This window comes from Odontesthes bonariensis, chromosome 12, assembly GCF_027942865.1.
Source record: "Odontesthes bonariensis isolate fOdoBon6 chromosome 12, fOdoBon6.hap1, whole genome shotgun sequence".
Lineage (NCBI taxonomy): Eukaryota > Metazoa > Chordata > Actinopteri > Atheriniformes > Atherinopsidae > Odontesthes > Odontesthes bonariensis.
Genome location: NC_134517.1, coordinates 13,504,118 through 13,522,525, shown reverse-complemented (window position 1 = coordinate 13,522,525; position 18,408 = coordinate 13,504,118). Strand labels below are relative to the sequence as shown.

The 18,408-nt window shown below is 38.3% G+C and overlaps 1 protein-coding gene across 4 annotated transcripts in view; it reads right to left on the bottom strand.

The window, feature by feature from the left end:
* Positions 1-16,630, bottom strand: part of LOC142396425 (uncharacterized) — an 85,175-nt gene extending 68,545 nt beyond the window's left edge. For 3 of the 4 annotated variants that reach the window (XM_075479150.1, XM_075479153.1, XM_075479154.1), the window contains exon 1: positions 16,029-16,630. The gene's annotated coding sequence lies outside the window, so the exon portion shown is untranslated. Of the gene's footprint in view, positions 1-15,676; positions 15,755-16,028 lie in introns of those variants that run through there. The other variant, XM_075479152.1, reaches the window with a different exon arrangement.
* Positions 16,631-18,408: the final 1,778 nt, after the last annotated feature.

The following is an 18,408-nucleotide window of genomic DNA, read 5'->3' as shown; positions in this document are numbered from 1 at the left end:
TGGGGGCCTCTCAAAGAGGAAAGCTCTCCAATGTAAATAGTGTAATTACATGTCTTCCTTTGGGTGGGTGGGAGGGCAATTTGATATAATTAAGGCAGCAGTTCAGCCTGTGGCATTGATGTTGGAATGAATTAGGACATGACCTCATTGAGACTTTGCCTCTTGGGTATTAAACAAATACATACCTCTCCCTCAAATTATTTCCTGCTGATTTAGTGGCTTGCCAGTCTTGTGACAGTACCACCTCATACTGGGAAATGAGTAAAGGACTTTCATGCTACTTACTCAGACACTTTACTCTGCGCAGACCATGAGAATAAACAACTTTGTGTCTTTTAAAACCTTTGCATAGAAATATGCTGCAGTTTCATAGCTTTTCCACCAAGCAGAGAGTCACGAGTAGGTTGTTTAGATAGAAAGCATTTTTTGAATTTCCATCATTATTACCTTTACGTTCTTCTTGATTTACTTACTTTTTACTTTAAAAAAGATACATATAAACCCTTTATGTCAGCTGAACCATTTTGCTAACAAAACAAACAAATATTCAACATGATCCTTATGTACACCATTAAAAAAAAAGTATATGCAACAATAGTAAGCACACATCCAGACAAATATGTTTTCTATTTAAATATCCAATGTGTACAATGGAATGAGATTTTGGGGTTAAATTTGAATATTATGGCCAACTGAATACACTTAGGTGAATAAACACCTATCTCATCTAGCTAGCGTTTGGTTAGTTTGTTCTGAGCTACTGTAGAAATATGGCAGTATTACATGGGGAAATGCAAGGAAGACAACTTTCCCCATTTGTAGATAAAATGGTTTATTCTACAGTAATAAAAACATATTATTTACTCCAATGAAACATGATCATGGATATGAGAACAGATTTCCCCCCTAAATGCTACACAGAGTAAATTTAAAACAGAATTTAAATACAGAAAGACCGGGAAATGCTACACTGAGGAGCTCCCTGTAATTGATATTGACATAAAGACACCTTCTTGTTCTCTATTAATCTGATTAAATAGAGTTGATCACTTTTGAACACAATATATGACCATGATGTATATTTACCATAACAAAGGAGCTTTAGTTGGGTATCATTAAAAATCTGATCCAGATGAACAGAAAGCAAACCCAGAAAAAGAAGTCCACGCTTGCAGTTGTGTAAATAACCCTCTGTGAAATGCCATGTTGTCACCATGTCAACTGTTTAGTTTTAACCAAAATCTTTCCTTACCCTGAATGACCCCCCACCCCTAAAAGTTACTGAAGCTATTGCCAAAATCCAACCAAAGGATTACAAAATAGGAAATGTAAGCCTATAAAAGTTTAAGCTTTAGTGCCTAAACCTAAACAGCGACAGACAGCAATCACAGACAAGCAATATGGTTGCTTAATAGAAAACAATAGTATAATGTCAGATTTGAATTTAGATCTTTTTAGCACTTCGTTTGCCTCCAAATGTGGATAACATCAATGTATGTATAGGTAATAATTACTTATTGGAGGCACTCCCTAGCTATGCAAGCATGTAGTTTGCTTAATTTAGGTTACTAGGACTGTATCACCTGGGAATTCCATACAAAAAATTTGGTCACAAACCTCAGAACAAATATATGTTATATTTTGAATTTCCCCCACTGGGGGATGAATAAAGTTTTTTTTTATTCTATTCTATTCTATTCTATTATAGACCTTTATTATAGTATATGTGTATATATAGAGAGCTCTGCTAGGTTTATATATATATATATATAAACCTAGCAGAGCTCTTAGATACAAAGACTCAGGTCAGCTGGTCCAGTCCAGAGTCCAGACTAAACATGGAGAAGCAGCATTTAGCTGTTATGCTGCAAACAAGTGGAACAAACTGCCAGTGGAGATTAAACTTTCACCAAATGGAGACATTTTTAAATCCAGGTTAAAAACATTTCTTTTCTCATGTGTCTATGCATGAAATCTGAACGGTATCTTTTAACTTATCTTGACTGTTGCTTGTTTTTAAATTCATTTAAATGATCTTATTTGTTTCTCTTTAAATTCTTTTTTGTATTTTAATGCTTCTTCCACCCCCTGCTGCAATGCTTTTATTTTATGTAAATCACTTTGAATTGTTTGTACATGAAATGTGCTATACAAATAAATTTGATATATATATGTGTGTGTGGAGGGGTCGTGGTGCATCAGCTGCAGGAGGGAGGTTTGGAGAGAGCTCAGGGGAGCAGCACCAGCTGAGTGATTAGTACACCAGCATCCACTTGTCTAATCCACTCTCCTCTTTTAAAACACAGTATCGTGCTGGACCTGGAGGAGAGAGGAGAGCCAAGAACATTTGGAGTCTGAAAGCATAAACCCTGGGAGAAGGCCTATGAATGACTCCACAAGATTGGATAAATTGTATAAAATAAAAGTGCTGACGTACTGTCGAAAAGTCTTGCAGTATCTGTTGCTGAAAGAACCCGCAGTGGCATCAGTAACACCACAACATATATATACATATATATATATATATATACATATATATATACATATATATATATATATATATATATATATATATATATATACATATATATATATACATATATATACATATATATATATATATATATATATATATATATATATATATATATATGACATGCATACTGGCCAGGGGGTTCAGTGACACGTGTGACTGTATTGAGCCTCTCTGCTTATAAACTGATACTATTCAAGCTCTTAGGATTACCATAACCTGGATGACTGAGATTCTACATTAACATATTTTTATCTAATAATGTCAAGTCATTCTGGTGGCTTTAGAAATGAAAAATCTGACCAAAATCAGGAGTCTTCGTCAGGAATATAAAAACATTTGTGCGACATATGTTGCCGTTCCATCCATCTCACCTTAAAATTTTACTGTAGGTGAAACTTGTGTCCTGGACTTACAGACATTTTGTGGCAATATAGTTCAAGTCAATTAATTGATTTCACTTGATTTTACTATTAAAATAATTGCCATATTGAAGTAATATAGAAAACATTGATAGACTTTATCCTCTCCATCATTTTTTTTATATTGTTTCTTTGAAATCCATTCAATACTGTTTATGTCAAGAAATATTGGTCTCGACCAAACGAGCACTAAACAGATCAACACCAATATCCCCTAGCATTGGTTCACTTAGAGAACAAATTAAAAAAGCCAGTACCTTTCAAAGTTTCAAGTTCAAAATACCTAGATATTGTCAAATCTGGGTTTACTTGAAGCCAAAACAAAAATAAACAAGTGAAACTTTACGACAGCAGTAATAAAGCAATTCCTTGAGTTATGAGCAACAGCCAAAGTGCCCATTTTATTTTTACAAATGTCACATGTTTGTAATAACTAATAGATACTGACACGTCCAGAAGATATCCAAGCAATGAAGTAATAAATCCACTCTGTCAGTATTTGAGTGGATTTTAATTCAGCTGCTAATTGTACGGAAATTGTATGCATCCCTGTCTCCTTTCATTCTATTAATAGTTCTAAGCTTCTGACTTCTTCTGAGATATTTTTGGTACAAAGCTGTTTTTTATGCATCCTTAAAGCCGCAGGGGCTCTAACTCAGTGCAGTGCTGATACCAATCTGTCGTCGTTCCCTTTCTCTTATCTGATGCTGCAGAAAAGAATCAACTGCGATCTTGGAAGAGCTATTTATTTCAGACTATCTTTTTATGTAGCTCTTAATTTTTCAGGGCATGATTCAGCATGATTCAGCTTAGAATATATGCTCTTTCTACGACATAACTTCACATAGTAGATTAATCAAGCTAAAACATATACATGTATACATAACAATGCAGTTAGTTTATTCAGTAGATTAATTTATTTGTAACTGACTATGCTGGTCTAGTTCTATTGGGAAATGCCTGCATTTTGACCATTTTCTGACCAATAGAAATGCTGAATAACAACCTTTTAAAATTGAATACTTCAGATATCAAAAGATAATTTGAATATGTATTAATTAAAAAATTAGAGCATACACCAAAGAAGACAACGTCTTTAACAATGATTTCAATAAAAAAAAACACCATGAAACCGTTCTCTAGAACCTGAAGGTGCTTGTTTTATGTTTCTTGGCCAAAATGAAAACCAAAAAAGTAATAGTCATAGCACAAAAAGCATTTGTATTACTAACAACTGACTTGACTGTCAATATTATAGTGCTATACTGCAGCTGGAACCTTAATTTCCCAGAGGGAGCCTCCCAGAGGGATTAATAAAGTTATATATATATGATGACAATAACATAGAATCAAGTGTCAATAGGCCAGCAGGAGGGAAACCAAGGTCCTGAAACTGAAGCAGCAAAATGTAATTAAGCTGTCATGAATTTCATTTTTCACACTTAGGCTTTTCAAACTGTCACAAAATAAAAGGGCCATCTAAAAGAAGGGTAATGATGATGCTGAAGCTGTACAGCAATGTTTACACTATACACCGATACAACTATTAACAGTTCCTCCTCATTCTTAACTTTGACTTCTGAACAGCTGGAAACTGACAGAAACACTCCAGAACATTCTGACAATATCATAACTCTAGACAAAGGACTTTTGTAGTGTTTCATCACATGTTGCCATGTGAATATTGCAGACATGTTCACAAGTAATTTTTTCCATATATCAATATATGTAATATCATTATACACTCTATATCAAAATTGATCAGAGCATGGTCACTTGAGAGGGCTATTTCAATCCAAAGTGAAGAAACGCCATTAAAGCTTGTTTGAAATATATGAATGTATTTGGAAATATGTGTGCTTGCTCTGTAGCCTGGCTGACGCGTCCACAATCTCGATGAGATGGTGGTCTGGGAACTAGGTGTGCATTTTCTCGTATTTGAGGCGTGGTTTACGAATGCCTAGAGCCGTTTATTGGGCGCTACGAATGTCTATCAAATGGCGTCTGGTTCTTCCCATGCTGCTTTGCGCGCGATTCATAGCCAATTGTATCACTTATACCAGAAGACGACAGAAATTCGACGAGGAAGAAGAAAAAAATGGAAAATAAAAGTAAACTTGCGCTCTAAGCTACTTAAATTAACAACAAAGTAGGCCTATATGCTATATTCTACATGAATTTTTATGTTGTAGAGTTGTGAATTTATTTTGATAATAGAGAAATTGAGCAGCCTTGCTTTGTTGTCTACAGTAGTAGATCAACCCTCATCTTACTTTGAAGCTCACAGCTCCCAGAAGTGACGTTGACGCAGCTTTAGCAGCAGAAAAGCTATCAGGCTTGTGTTGATAATAATAATAAACTCCTGGACTATGTACAAACTTCCAAATGCATCGTTTTGTGAGTACAGACCATATTTGTACTACTGTAGAAGTTTGGTGTCATGGCATGTGATTTTAGTGTGGTAATTTTGGAGATGCTGCCAGGGTCCGTCAGCGCTTGTACTAAGCTATTCGGGATAACTCAGTAACTCGGCTGATGTTCAGCCAATATCGGAAAAACTTAGGGTGGACTACTTGGCTGGATGTCACGGTTCAAATGACCTTAGGGTGAATCTACTCCGAAACACTTTCTAAGGCTGCATCGAACGGTAACGTTGTGTCCGCTGTCATGTTGGATTAACACTCTACAAGCTTCGGTGTAGCGCATAGACGTCGTCATCATCTTGCTGCAAATTCAAGGGAAAAGCCACTTTTACGACAAGATACGAAGTCCCCTTTTGCAAATATGCATTTCTACATATAAAACATCCCACAAAAAAAGAAACAACACAGCCAATACATTTTCAATTAAGACATTTTTACCTTAATACTAGGATGAACGGAAGCTGACATGCATGTCCTTGACTTTCTTCATGTTGTATTTGTAGTTTGTTGTTGTAATCATAGTGAGACATTCAAGATGAGCATGGTTTTTGGGCTGGTTTTTGCCCTTTTTTAATTAAAAACCGATCCATTGTCCCTGCATCTCGCAGTACACCCAACGTTTGCCTGCTCGTCCCCTCTCTGGCGTCTTCATGCTGATTTTCGTTTGTTTTTTGTGCTGGTTTTTGCCGTTTTTTAATTAAAAACCGATCCATTGTGCCTGCATCTCGCGCTGGCTAAAGGAGCTAGCATGCACTGCGGTCAAGTGTGACGGTGGTTTAAGCGGGCTATTGCCAGGTTTAACAGTGCCCCCTTTAGGAAACACCATTAAGCCTTAATTAATACTTAATAAAAATACTTAATACTACAAAAACACAAAATTAATAAAACATACCTAATACTGTGCAGTATTCATTGTATGGTTTTTGAAAAAAAATATTGTTATTGTTACCATATTGTTATAAGCTACTATGCAAGTGCGAGCCACCAATTAAAGCTTGAGGAGCTGCATGTGGCTCGCGAGCCGCACAATGAGTATCTCTGCTCTAGTGTAATGTTATGCTAATGGATGCTACTTCAAATAGTTGTGGGTGGGACCCAGGGCTGGACTGGCTATCTGGCCGTTCGGGCATATCCCAAACGGCCCTCCGAGGGCCATAAATAAAATATACATATATATATTATATTTTTTATTGACTGCGACTGTAAAAAAAAAAATGACACGTCGGGGCCCATTGGATGTTTCTCCTGACGCACAGAGCGCTAGTCCAATGAGAAAGCCTAACGTTGTCAAAGGCCCGCCCCTCCCTACAGGCCCACTTGACCCAAGTCTCTTGAAGTTTAGCTGACTTGGCTATATTCGGCTAAAGCTCTGGTGGATAAAGAGGACGCGAAATGGAGAAACAAAAGAGTGGCCATGACAAATGTAAAGAAAAGAGAAAACAAAAACTAAGAGACGACGCAGTAAAATGCGCTAAATTCACCGATATGTTTTTTAAAAGCACAAGCTCGAGCTCAGGTTCGGTTAGTGGGGCCGCCGGTACATCATCAACGAGCGCACAGGTGCTGGAGAATGAACAGGAGGGGGAGGCGGAGGAGATGGTTCCAGCTGGGGAACCAGAGGAGGAGGAGACGGAGATAGGAGACGTGACCCAGCAGGGAGAGATTTAGGTTAGAATTCATCTCAACACACCCGCTAGCTAGCCAATGCAGTGTAGCTATTGGGCGCTTCAGCGTTTCGTTTCCCATTGCCTGAAAGTTTAAAACCGAGACCAAGTTGTCATCCTGACTTCATCAAATCAGTCACAAACATACCCATTTGGTATATTTTCATGCATTCTCTTGTAATGTTGCGCAAGCACATATAAATCTTCCATTTTGTCTTGAGCTGTCACAAAATCAAAATGTTTAAATTCTGCTAGTGCCCTCTAGAACTACCTAGATTAGCTATTCACGCTTCGGCGTTTTTCCCATGTGTTGCCTGAAACTAAAACTAAAACTGAAGTTGTCGTCCCCACTCTCTCAAATCAGTCAAAAATACCCACTTGATATATTTTTTTGGTTTTGCTGTGGTGAAAAAAATGACGTGTCCGAGAAAAAAAACACACAGACATAAGCACTATCTTAGGCTCTTTTGATCAGTCTCAAGCTGCATTACAGTTTATGCCTGGGGGGCGGGGGTTAACATTCCATTCAGTAAGCTCACTGACAGTATCTGTGGACTGGAGCAATTTTGAGCAATAAATAAAATAATTGAACCCAGGAAATTATTACTACATGTTTAATTTGATTCAGTAAGACTTAGAACATACAACAGTGTGTGTGTGGTGCTGGTGCTCCTTTTCTATACAGTGTTGTGTGTGCTGGTGAAATATTGCTTTGCTTATCCCTGGCTTGGGTCTGTGGGACCCATTTTCAGGTTTTTCTGAGGGAAATGCTATAAATACTTTTTTCACAATGAGATTCACTGGCCAGGGCTCATCATCTGGAAAATAAAGTTAGTTATCCTCCTCTCTCTATCTCTTATCCTCAAAAACAAAGATACTCAGAACTTCACAAGCAGGATGAAGGGAACATGAGGGTGCACAGCAGCTTTTTTCCCCTCCTTTAGTCCCAGGTCCACTGGGCCAGAATATCTTCTATGTAACAAAAACATGAACACCTTACAAGGATTAAATGGAGGATTAATGATAATTAGACACAAGTGTGTGTATGTGTGTGTGTGTATATATGTACATATATATATATATATATATATATATATATATATATATGAGCGCGCGCTGGGCCCTCAGTGATCAAAGTGCCCGGGCCCTTTTCAGATGCCAGTCCAGCCCTGGTGGGACTGGTATTGTAGTGTGTAGGTCTTAATAGTCGCTTTCGGACAGAGTAGTTATAAGAACGCAGTTATCAGAACTGTCCTACTCGAATTTCGTTCTGGTAACTGTCCTTCCCCAGCGGAACTGTTTCAGTCTGCATTCGCACATGAGTCGGGACTAATGCGCCGCGCGCAGCCGTCTGCTTCAGTGACGTGTTAGCCGTTAGCCGTTTAGCGCCACATTCAACAACAAAACAAAACCGGTAAAAGTAAGGAGAGAAGAAAAAACACCACCAAGAAGCTAATATGGAGAGCGGGGAGGCCACCGTGTTCATGGTCTGCATGATGGTGATATTAATCATGGACGATCACATCAGGCGTCTAACATCGAGGCTGGAAGAGCTCACAGAGAGAGTCAGGAGACGATAGTTTTTCATTTCATGAAGGAAGAAAGGAGAGCAGAGCGCTGCAGACAAAGGAGACAACATGTAAGTTTAACTTATTAAACACGCGCCGGTTCTGTCTGTGTGGTATGATGAAACATTTCAGCCATGATAGCATGACATGGGGCGTAGCTACTGACCACCAAACACCTCCGTCAGATGCGTTCTATAGAACCCAGAAAAGACCCAGCCTCGGAGAAGGAGCTGAAATGGTTACAGGAACTGAGGGCCATGGTCCCGAGTTCCTGTGTGTCCGAACACGGGAGAAAACGGCCCCGTGGATTAAAAGGTTATTAGAACTGCCAAAGGTTCCTACAGTCCGAAAGCAGCTATTGAGTGAAACTCTGTTAGTTCATTTATGATGTTTTTTGGACCTTGTCACTCATTTTCTTAATATTGTGTGCGAGTTGTAGGCCTATACTTTTCTATCTGTATCCACATGCACAGTTTCTTTAATATTATGGAGATCAAGGTTTCTTATTTTTTACATTGCTCTAATTTAAATATGCATATGGGTGAATTTGTAATCATTGTGCATATTCAGAAGTAATTATCTAATATTCAGCAATGTTTATTATTTTAATGTCAGAACCACATTAATGCACTTTGGAAACTTCTGTTGGTGACTGTATGTGGATTTTGTAAATGGTGACGAAGCCTTTACAAAAAAATTCTTAAACTTCAACTGTATCTGTGTGAATCCTATACATACTAATAGTTATAACAGGTGAAGGCTTCATCAGACAACCGTGTGGACGGGTGAGAGCTTCCAAAGGTTAACCGTATTTTACAGGCTGTGTAGCCTGAACTTCTCATGTATAACCTTTTTTTCAGTGCGATTTCAGTGCATTTTTCTGTTTTTTGTCAGTGTCAACCTGGAATTTACCAGGTGTCTCTGAATTGTAAAAGTAGGCTATTTCAAAACAGCAATTAGATTAAAGTTAAGCTACATCCACATAGACTCGGCTTAGCAATTCATTTGGTAACTGTTAACCTAGGGTACTTAACCAAAGTCCTTCCCAAATTTCACAGGCAGAGAAAACAGCAATACCGTGTAGTGAACAATGAAGCTATAGTCTGCATATAGTTTACAACACTTTGATTAGTTTGCTAGCGGTAGCTGTTGATATGCACTAATTTTCCTTTTCACATTACAAAGATCCTTGTACGTTTTCAGGTGCCTGATGAAGTTGGACGTAGTTGAGCTGGCATCATTCATCCTGATACCACACACTTTGCAAGTGGCCGTTCGCTTGTGTGCTGTCTGCGTGAACGCTTTATAACCAAATGTGACAACATGTGGCACAGTCCCAGATGAGATGGATTTTTTCCAACACAAAAAATCTCATAATGACCTTGAAATATTCACCATCAAGGAAACATGAAGATAAATGAGAAAAACAACTCTTTTTAGGCCTATGTTTTGTTTAGTCTTCACCAGTGTTGTAGTCAAGACCACCTAAACCGAAACCAAGACAAGACCAAGACCACAGTGTACCAAGACCAAGACAAGACCAAGACTTTGAGGTGTCGAGATTGAGACAAGACCGAGGCAGGGCGAGACCGAGTCAAGACCAAGACCAGCATTATCCAAAAATAATGGTGTAACATAGCCTAGCAAGCCAGACCCCTACAGCAAAAAGCTGTACAAGCTGTAGTGTCTAGTGAAGCTGGATAGCAGTGTGGGCGGGATAAACGGCTGTCTGTTAAGTTGCCTCTGCACTTAACGCCACGCAATAGGATGGCGCAACAACCAATCAGAGCGATGAAGAAGGATTACGTAGTCAGCGCGACGGAAAGTACATGGTGGAGTGCACCGTACCTGGTGAGCAAAACTCCGAAAACGTCCTTTTTTTTCAAGAAAAACTTCAGTGCGGTTATCTGTTCATCTCACAAAGAAAAATGTATATTTAAATCTTCTAGAGTCGCTGGCAAAGCCAAATCGAAAGACTGTTCGCTGGGCGCAGCCATTGTTTACCTCTCTCTGGAACTACACACTGAAACGTAGCACCTCTGTCGTCACTAGGTAGCCCGGCCTCCGACCCCGCTCCTCACGATTTGATTGGCCTGATTAAGTTTCGATTTTCAGCCTCGCAAAACGACCACAACTGACTAGTCTGCGATCGGGAGCAAATTCAATTTGCGGTCGCTAGGCGCATCTAGATTTCTAGGCTATGTGTAACATGTACAGAAAGTAAAAGAAATGTATGGATCATATACAGCTAAGCATTAAGGCAACCAAAATATTTTAAAAATAGTTTTCATAAAGTTACACAACAATATGATTGACATGGTACAGGATGGCCAAACCAGTCAATTTTCTTACCATAACACTGAAATGATAATCACCTTTAATGTGAATAAACTTCCACGGAAAAGGGATAAAAGGGACAAATGGGTATTTTTCTAAACACCCATCTAACACACAGTGTGAGAAAATGTGAGTGATTGAGCCAAGGAGTACCTTACAACACTTACACACATAAGCTCTAGTGTTTGACTACATAAAGTTATATATTTGTTTGTGTATTCAACCCCAAAAGTAGCACTCTTAAAGTATGTGATGCATGCCTATAGCCAGGCAAAGCATATTTAATGTGTAACTTCATAGAAGTGGAGCATTAATGTTACTCTGTCTCCACTCTGGAGACTGCTGACTCTAGCTCTCTCATCCAGGAGAGGGAGCGCGACGTGTATCGTTTACGTCAGAGTTGACGTTAATGTAACATAACTATATACACATTAGCCACATAGTCTCGTCATTTTTATCACAAGAAAAAAAGTAATGTAGGAATAAGAGACATGTCCTGATTCCTCATTCTCACACAAAGTTAACATTGCATAAGCTAACTTAATGTTACATGATGTGCTAATATGCTTGCGCACCTGGTTAGGGGGTAAATAACCGGCAAACAAATCAAACCTGTGTCCTGAAGCATAAACACATGGTTAGCAAACGTGTTTAGCTAGTATTCACTAAATCTCACTTGTAATTAGCTTACCTTTCTTTATGCTTCCTCTATAAGTGCTGGTAAAAGTTGCACTTGGTCCCATGACTGGTTTTGAAATAAAATCCTGAGACCGAGACAAGACTAAAAATGAGTAAAAATGCAGTCGATTACGAGACAGAGACCTTCAAAGTCTCGAGACCAAGACTGATCTCGAATACTGCAACACTAGTCTCCACTATTAAACAGCTATGTTGCTGTTTATGTTGATATCTTCAACCTTGTTCACCAGCTTTTTAATTATTTTGTCCACCACATGGTTTTTTGGGACGATAGTGCACAGCGACTGGACTCTTACAACAATTCCGTTTCTTCAGGCAGTGTACAAAACAATCCTCTAAATATCACTGATATAATCTAAACAGATTTTAACTGACCTCTTAGGTTATATATAGAGTAATGTTATTTAGAGTTTTCAACAATCATAACTTGCAGGTCTATGTTGCCTTCCTCCAGTGATAGTGTTTCCCATAAAAATCTCTGATCCTTTAGGCTACAGCTGACCCCTTTTATGTGGATGCATAATGCCTTATTCCAGTATCTCAATTGAATGCATTAAACTACCTACTCCATTGCATCAAATATGGATGCACACAATGGTTATTCATTTGCCCTGAGCAACTGTACGCCAATGCCGTTCTAAGGCTTTCTATACATCAAGTCAGGTCAGCCATGTTGCTACAACAATACTTTTAAGACGTCGTTTCCTACCGAGTCTGGAAAATGGCTCCATTGTACACATCTGTGTTGTACAATAATTAAATGGGGATAAGATTAATTGCTCTTGCAGTATAGCAGAAGATGATGACAATAAACTAATCCGTATTTTTCAAACTGACTGTCACGTAGTAATCATATCATTGAGACAATTCTGTTTGGTAATTTATACAATGAAGGATGGGACCTAATTCTTCACTTTTCTTTAGCCATGGTAGTTCACAGCTGTCATATTTGCCTACATACTTCTTTACATCCACTTCTCAGCTCAACTCCTTAAGCTGCCATTTTTACATTGACCTAAGAGGCAACAGCACAACAAATTGTCTGATGAACTAAACTATTACAATTTTAGACACTATTGTCTCTACAACTCTCATCCTCTCCTTACCCACACTACCAATCAGTAGCAAGGCAATTAGCTTGGAACAAGTGAGCCGGAGGTAATGGTGACAGAGAATCAAATCCCATCAAAAATACTAACCGCATGTGTCAAACTGTACACTCGCAGTGTGGGAGTTAGAATGGCTGGTTGTGTCTGACGTGACAGGACATGTCTACAGAAAGGAAATTTAGACCCATGAAGAAAAAAACAGAAAAAGAAAAAAATACGACCAAGAGTCGAAAGAAAGAGTCTGCTATTTGGAAGGCTGTAGAAATTTTGAACATTTTTGCCATCATCATGATAACATCAAATAGCAGATTATAGTATTAAACCTTAATACCAGTTCATACATTTGCACACCAATATTCAGTTGACCTTAAGATTAGCATAAGTATGTTTTTGAATAGATGTGACAGCCCAGATTTTGGGGGCACTTTTGAGCACAAGAAAAAAGAAAAATTAAAATTGTTAGCAAACTATTGCTAAATCAGACTTTGTCTTTTACAATACAGGGACAGGGAAAAATCTGTCTTCTTCATGATAGGATCGTGTTTAGTTTGTAAATCCCAGTCTATCTTAAATACGTTAGAATAAATCTGGGGTGTGTGTGACATTATAGCTAACAAATTGTTAACATTTATACACTTATTTGAAAGAATCAGAAAAAAAAAGCAACTGCCTACCCTGGCCAAAAATGACAAGAAAAAACTAAAGATGAAAACTACTTAAGAGTGACCTCTCTGATTTAACTTCCTTCCATATTTTTCCATTCATTAATTGCTGTCCATCAAAATATTGGCAGGAAGGGATTATGTTGCATGTCATATCTTTCCTTTTCTTTTTACCCATTTGTCACTCCTCACTGAATGTAAAAAAAAAAAAGAAAACAGATTGTAACTGTTTTATCAACTATGAAACTATTTTTTCTTTTTACTTTTAGAAACAAGATTTCTAAGACTGAGTTTACCAAATGGATGTCATGAGAACTGGTTCCACAGTATGTTGATGCAGAAAATCTAAGTTTTCCTCTGAAAATACTGAAGAGAGGTAGCATAATATGTAGTGGGGATGCTGGACAATTGCAACAGTTGGGACTGGGGATGCAAGTGCAGATGCAGGTCCTAAAAGCAAGGAATCTGACAAGTGTCAGAGCATTTGATCCAAGTGAGGAGATGTGTACCTCCAGTTTAAGTCATAGTTATAAAAATGTTTAGTAGTAGTTTGAGTAGTAGTGTTATCTGGCAGCAATGCTCTACACACAAGTAAAATTGCGGGTAGACGAGGCAGTATTTGAGTATCACACTCGCACATAGTTTGTGGCGATTTCTTCAAATTAGTTGCGTGTAATTAATTGTGTGAAATTTTTCATGACTTGTCATAGGTTAAATTCTAGAAACGTTTTCAAATGTTTTAAATCTTTGTTTTATGTTTTTTAAACATATGTTGGCTACCCATTGACATAAAAACATTTTGAAAAACAGTTACAAGGCAACTTAACCAAGTTTAAAACTGGCCCATTCAGCTACAATGTGAAACTTGGAAGAACCCCTCCCTGATCTCACAAGAATGTGAGAAATATGCATAACCACCTTAACAACATGATGAGAACAATTTGCCCCCATCATGAATACAGTACAAACGGAAAGTCGGTTAGCAGCAAATAGTAAGGTTTGACTTGTTGTACATACATATTTTCTCAATTTGAAATGGATGCATAACTTCAGTTTGGATAAACAGATTCCCTCACTCAACTGAGAAAAGAATGCTAGACTTTCTGCCAGGAGACCTTAGATCAGTTCTTCAGTAAAAAACATCCCATTTCCTAATTATTTAGCTTCAGTTATAGTTTTTTTTACGATATTGGTTTGGTTCAGTAAAATAAAAAGTACTTAGTTAGGTTAAGGTGCCAAAAATACTTAATTTGTGTTATGAAGACATACAGTTTTGGAAGCCTAACGTGATAAAAAACAATACAATTTTTTTACATGATTGAATCTGTGACCTTTTCACTATATTAATGGTTACTTTCACTTGAGGTTGGACTCATTGAATTGGTAACCAAGCACACCTATTTTTAAATGCAATATGTGTGCAACTGTATAATGCTGTATGAAGAAATCAGTTGCCAGGCATCAAAATAAAAAATTACAACTGCTTAGCAAAGACACCCTTCACACCTGAGTGGACCGTCCCTCCAAATGATCCCAATGTGGAATTCAATTTCAATTCAATTCAATTAATTTTTATTTATATAGCGCCAAATACAACAAATGTCATCTCAAGGCACTTAAATAATAAAGTCCAATTCAAGCCAATTGGAATTCAATTCATTGTAATCATAATTATTTATAATAAAAAACAAAACAACTAGCAGCTCAGTACTGTGCAGTGCATAACATTAGTAGGTTATATTATAAAAATATTGCTGTGTACTGATCAGCCATGATATAATTTACTTGGTAGATACCTTTAAAATTCTACAATTCTTGATAGTATATACAATTTCAGAAAGGAAATAACGATAAATGTGTCAGCAAATAACAAAAAAAGAAAACAAGACAAACTTACTTATAAGGTTACTGTTGAGTGATATACACACAATAATTTTTACTTTAAGCAGCTTTCCAATCCACTGCAATACTTAAATAAAAAATAATTGAAAATGTCTTTCTCAGATGTTCAGGCTAATTAAACAGAATCCAAAAAACACACACACTAAAGATTTGATGACAACAAATGACACCCACTCCACCCCACCCCACTGGATATGTTACAGATCTATGAAGTGTCTGCTCAGCTCACCAGTGAAGGTGGTGAAATAGATCAAATTACAGTGTATGATCTGAAACAAACTGACCACATAAGGGAAAAGCTGCTTGCTTTTAATTTAACATTATCAAAGATATGATAAGAACAATAAGAACAAATACCTTTGCCTTGCAGAAACCAAAAGGAATTAAATTATTTATCCAGGTCTTCTCCACCTTTGCCATCCTGGCTCATATCCCTATACTTTGGGAGAAACATGCTTACTTGTTGCGTACCATGATATATCCCAGGTCATGCATCATACATGTTGCGGTTCTACATAATGATTACAACCAATATGACATCCAGTTTAACATCACAGCCCTATGGGTCTGTTTAAAACCTCTGGGAGGAAAATCCAAAACATTTCTTGAAGGAGGAGGTAAATGTGACAAAAAGAAACTGACAAACAGATACATATAAATCCCATCAGGGTGACATCTGAGCATGCAGGTCTTAGCATTGCATCCTTACCCTGCAGGTTGCTGTGCGTATCCACAGAAGCAGATGTCAGCAGAGTCAGCAGGCTGAGAGGTCTCCGCAGTGAATAGCATGCCTTGTCCGCATCACATTGGTAAGACCACCCGAGGAGCAGTACACCGCGAGGAGCCACTACTCCACAATCTGGGTCAGAGATGCCAGAGCTATCCTTACGTGGAAGAAGGTAGCAACTGAGGGTAGTGTAAACATCACGGGCCCACACAGATCCTAGCATCCAGCTGCTGTTGCATCCTCCGTCTGCAGGTGTTTGGGATCCAGATGTAATGAATTCCACCAAGCCTCAGATGAGAGAAAATCCATAAAGCTCTCACATCCAAATACAACAGGAGCTTTCTCCCTCAGTGAAATGTAACCTTGCCTGTATGAAGCATCACCGCCTCAGTGAAACACTGTCTCCATTTCTCCTCCCCCTTTCCCTGCCTCTGCCTAATTCACTGCTTTATCGCTCTATTTCTGTCTTTTTCTGATGCTCACCCATTTTCCACTTCACTGATCTCCCTCTTCAATTCTCAGCTGTGTCTCAGTGCTCTGCTCAGCCTGTGCCCAGAGGATGTTAAACATGTGTTCAGGGTGGGGGTTGGGGAACTGCTGACTTCATAGGTGGCACGCTTACTTCTCACACTGATAGGTTAAAGAGGATGGCGCTGGCCGCATCTGACTGGCAGTTTTTTAAAGATAAAAATCTGCTTGGCATTTTTGTGTTGTGAATGTTATCCTATATTCAAGTCATTAACAGTCATTTACAAAATGTATTGGTTATGAAAATAATCATTGCTCTTAATCTGGTAATCTAAGTAAGGTGAAAAGTGAGGGAAGCACAAGGGAAAATCTAAATGTCGTGAGACAATAATCTCTGTCATTTTACTGAGTATTCCTGCAGGAATGAGAGCAGGGTAAAACAAACCCTAAAGGCTCAGAAATAATGAGCAGCAGAAGAAGAATTTTGTTCGTACTTAACGCCACTGCTTCATTGTAAACAAGAGGAACATTTCTTTATATTGTACAATAGGGGCAGTGAGGAAAAGGGAAGAGGTGGGAGGCAAACAGTGTGGAGGGAAAAAACTGGAGAAACAGTAAATGGTGGTGGTGGGGGGCAGTAATGAGAGGAAGGAGGACAGTGAGATAGATAATAGGAAGCTTTCGAATATCTATTGAGGGCTGAAGATTGAAAGAGAGAAAAAAAAGCTCTACGTCTCTGCTCTGACGCACAGTTGCATTTCAGACAATGTGGTGTCACGCTAATTCATGTCAAAGGCGTCCTATGGTGCCTGTGTAGCAAGAATGCAGCTAAAGTGCCGCAGTAGAATGCTTAAAGACGCGTCTTTTTTCCAGGCATATTATACACATCCATACTTACAAGCCAAAAAAAAAAGAAAGAAAAATATTCAGTTCAGGTGATAGTGTCTTAAATGGATGCTGATTCAGTGATGAGTGTAGTGGGAGGTGCACTTAATTAATGGCCTTGAGACAATCAGAAGAGCTTTAGGCTGAGTCACATAAACAGACAGGTTATATGGGAGACAGGAGGGGATGATGAGGGGGTGGTTATATACCAATGTTTAACTACAAAATTTGCACATTTCATTTTTAGCCTTTAATTTCCTGGGAAGTAAAATGTCTTTGCTGTCAAAATCAACCTACACTAAAAAGTGTATATTTTTAGCGTTAGCTCAAGAACAGTTAGGCGAATCAAATGGGATCTTATTTGCTAAACATGTGACTTTGCTTGTGAATTTATAAAATGTGCATGAATGTGTGTGTGTAAAGCAGAAAACCTCTGGGCTAATGCTGTGACCTAGATTAGGCCTTGATGCTCCCAAGCCTGGCAGGCTGAGTATGTGTATGTGTGCCAACTATAGAGTAAATGCGTATGCATGTGTGTCAGGATGCAGAAGAGAGAAGATCGCAGAGAGCGAGGAAAAATAATGCACTTAGAAGGGAGAGAGTTGTGTATATACCCACGTAATGAAACTAAATGGGTGCTAAGAGCCCCAGCTGAATGACATACAAAGAGGTGAACGTTCACGCAGGAAAAGGTGCACACACCCTGATGAATATTGCAACTCTTCTACCTCAAAGCGCAACCTAATGTAACATTAAATTCACAACAGAATGACTGGGAAGTAAATTTAGCCACTGATGCCAAAGCATCTATCTCCCAGAAAGATTTCATACTAGCTCAGTTTGTGCGTAAAGCTTAACAGATTAGCGCCCACTATGTAGGTAGATTAGAATGTTGGTGGCTCTAAAAATCTCTCTTCCATATTGCATAAAATTAGCATCATCTTATAATATGGTTTTGACTTCTAATCTGATCCTTCGTTAAGTAACATTTATATGTACAGTTATTACC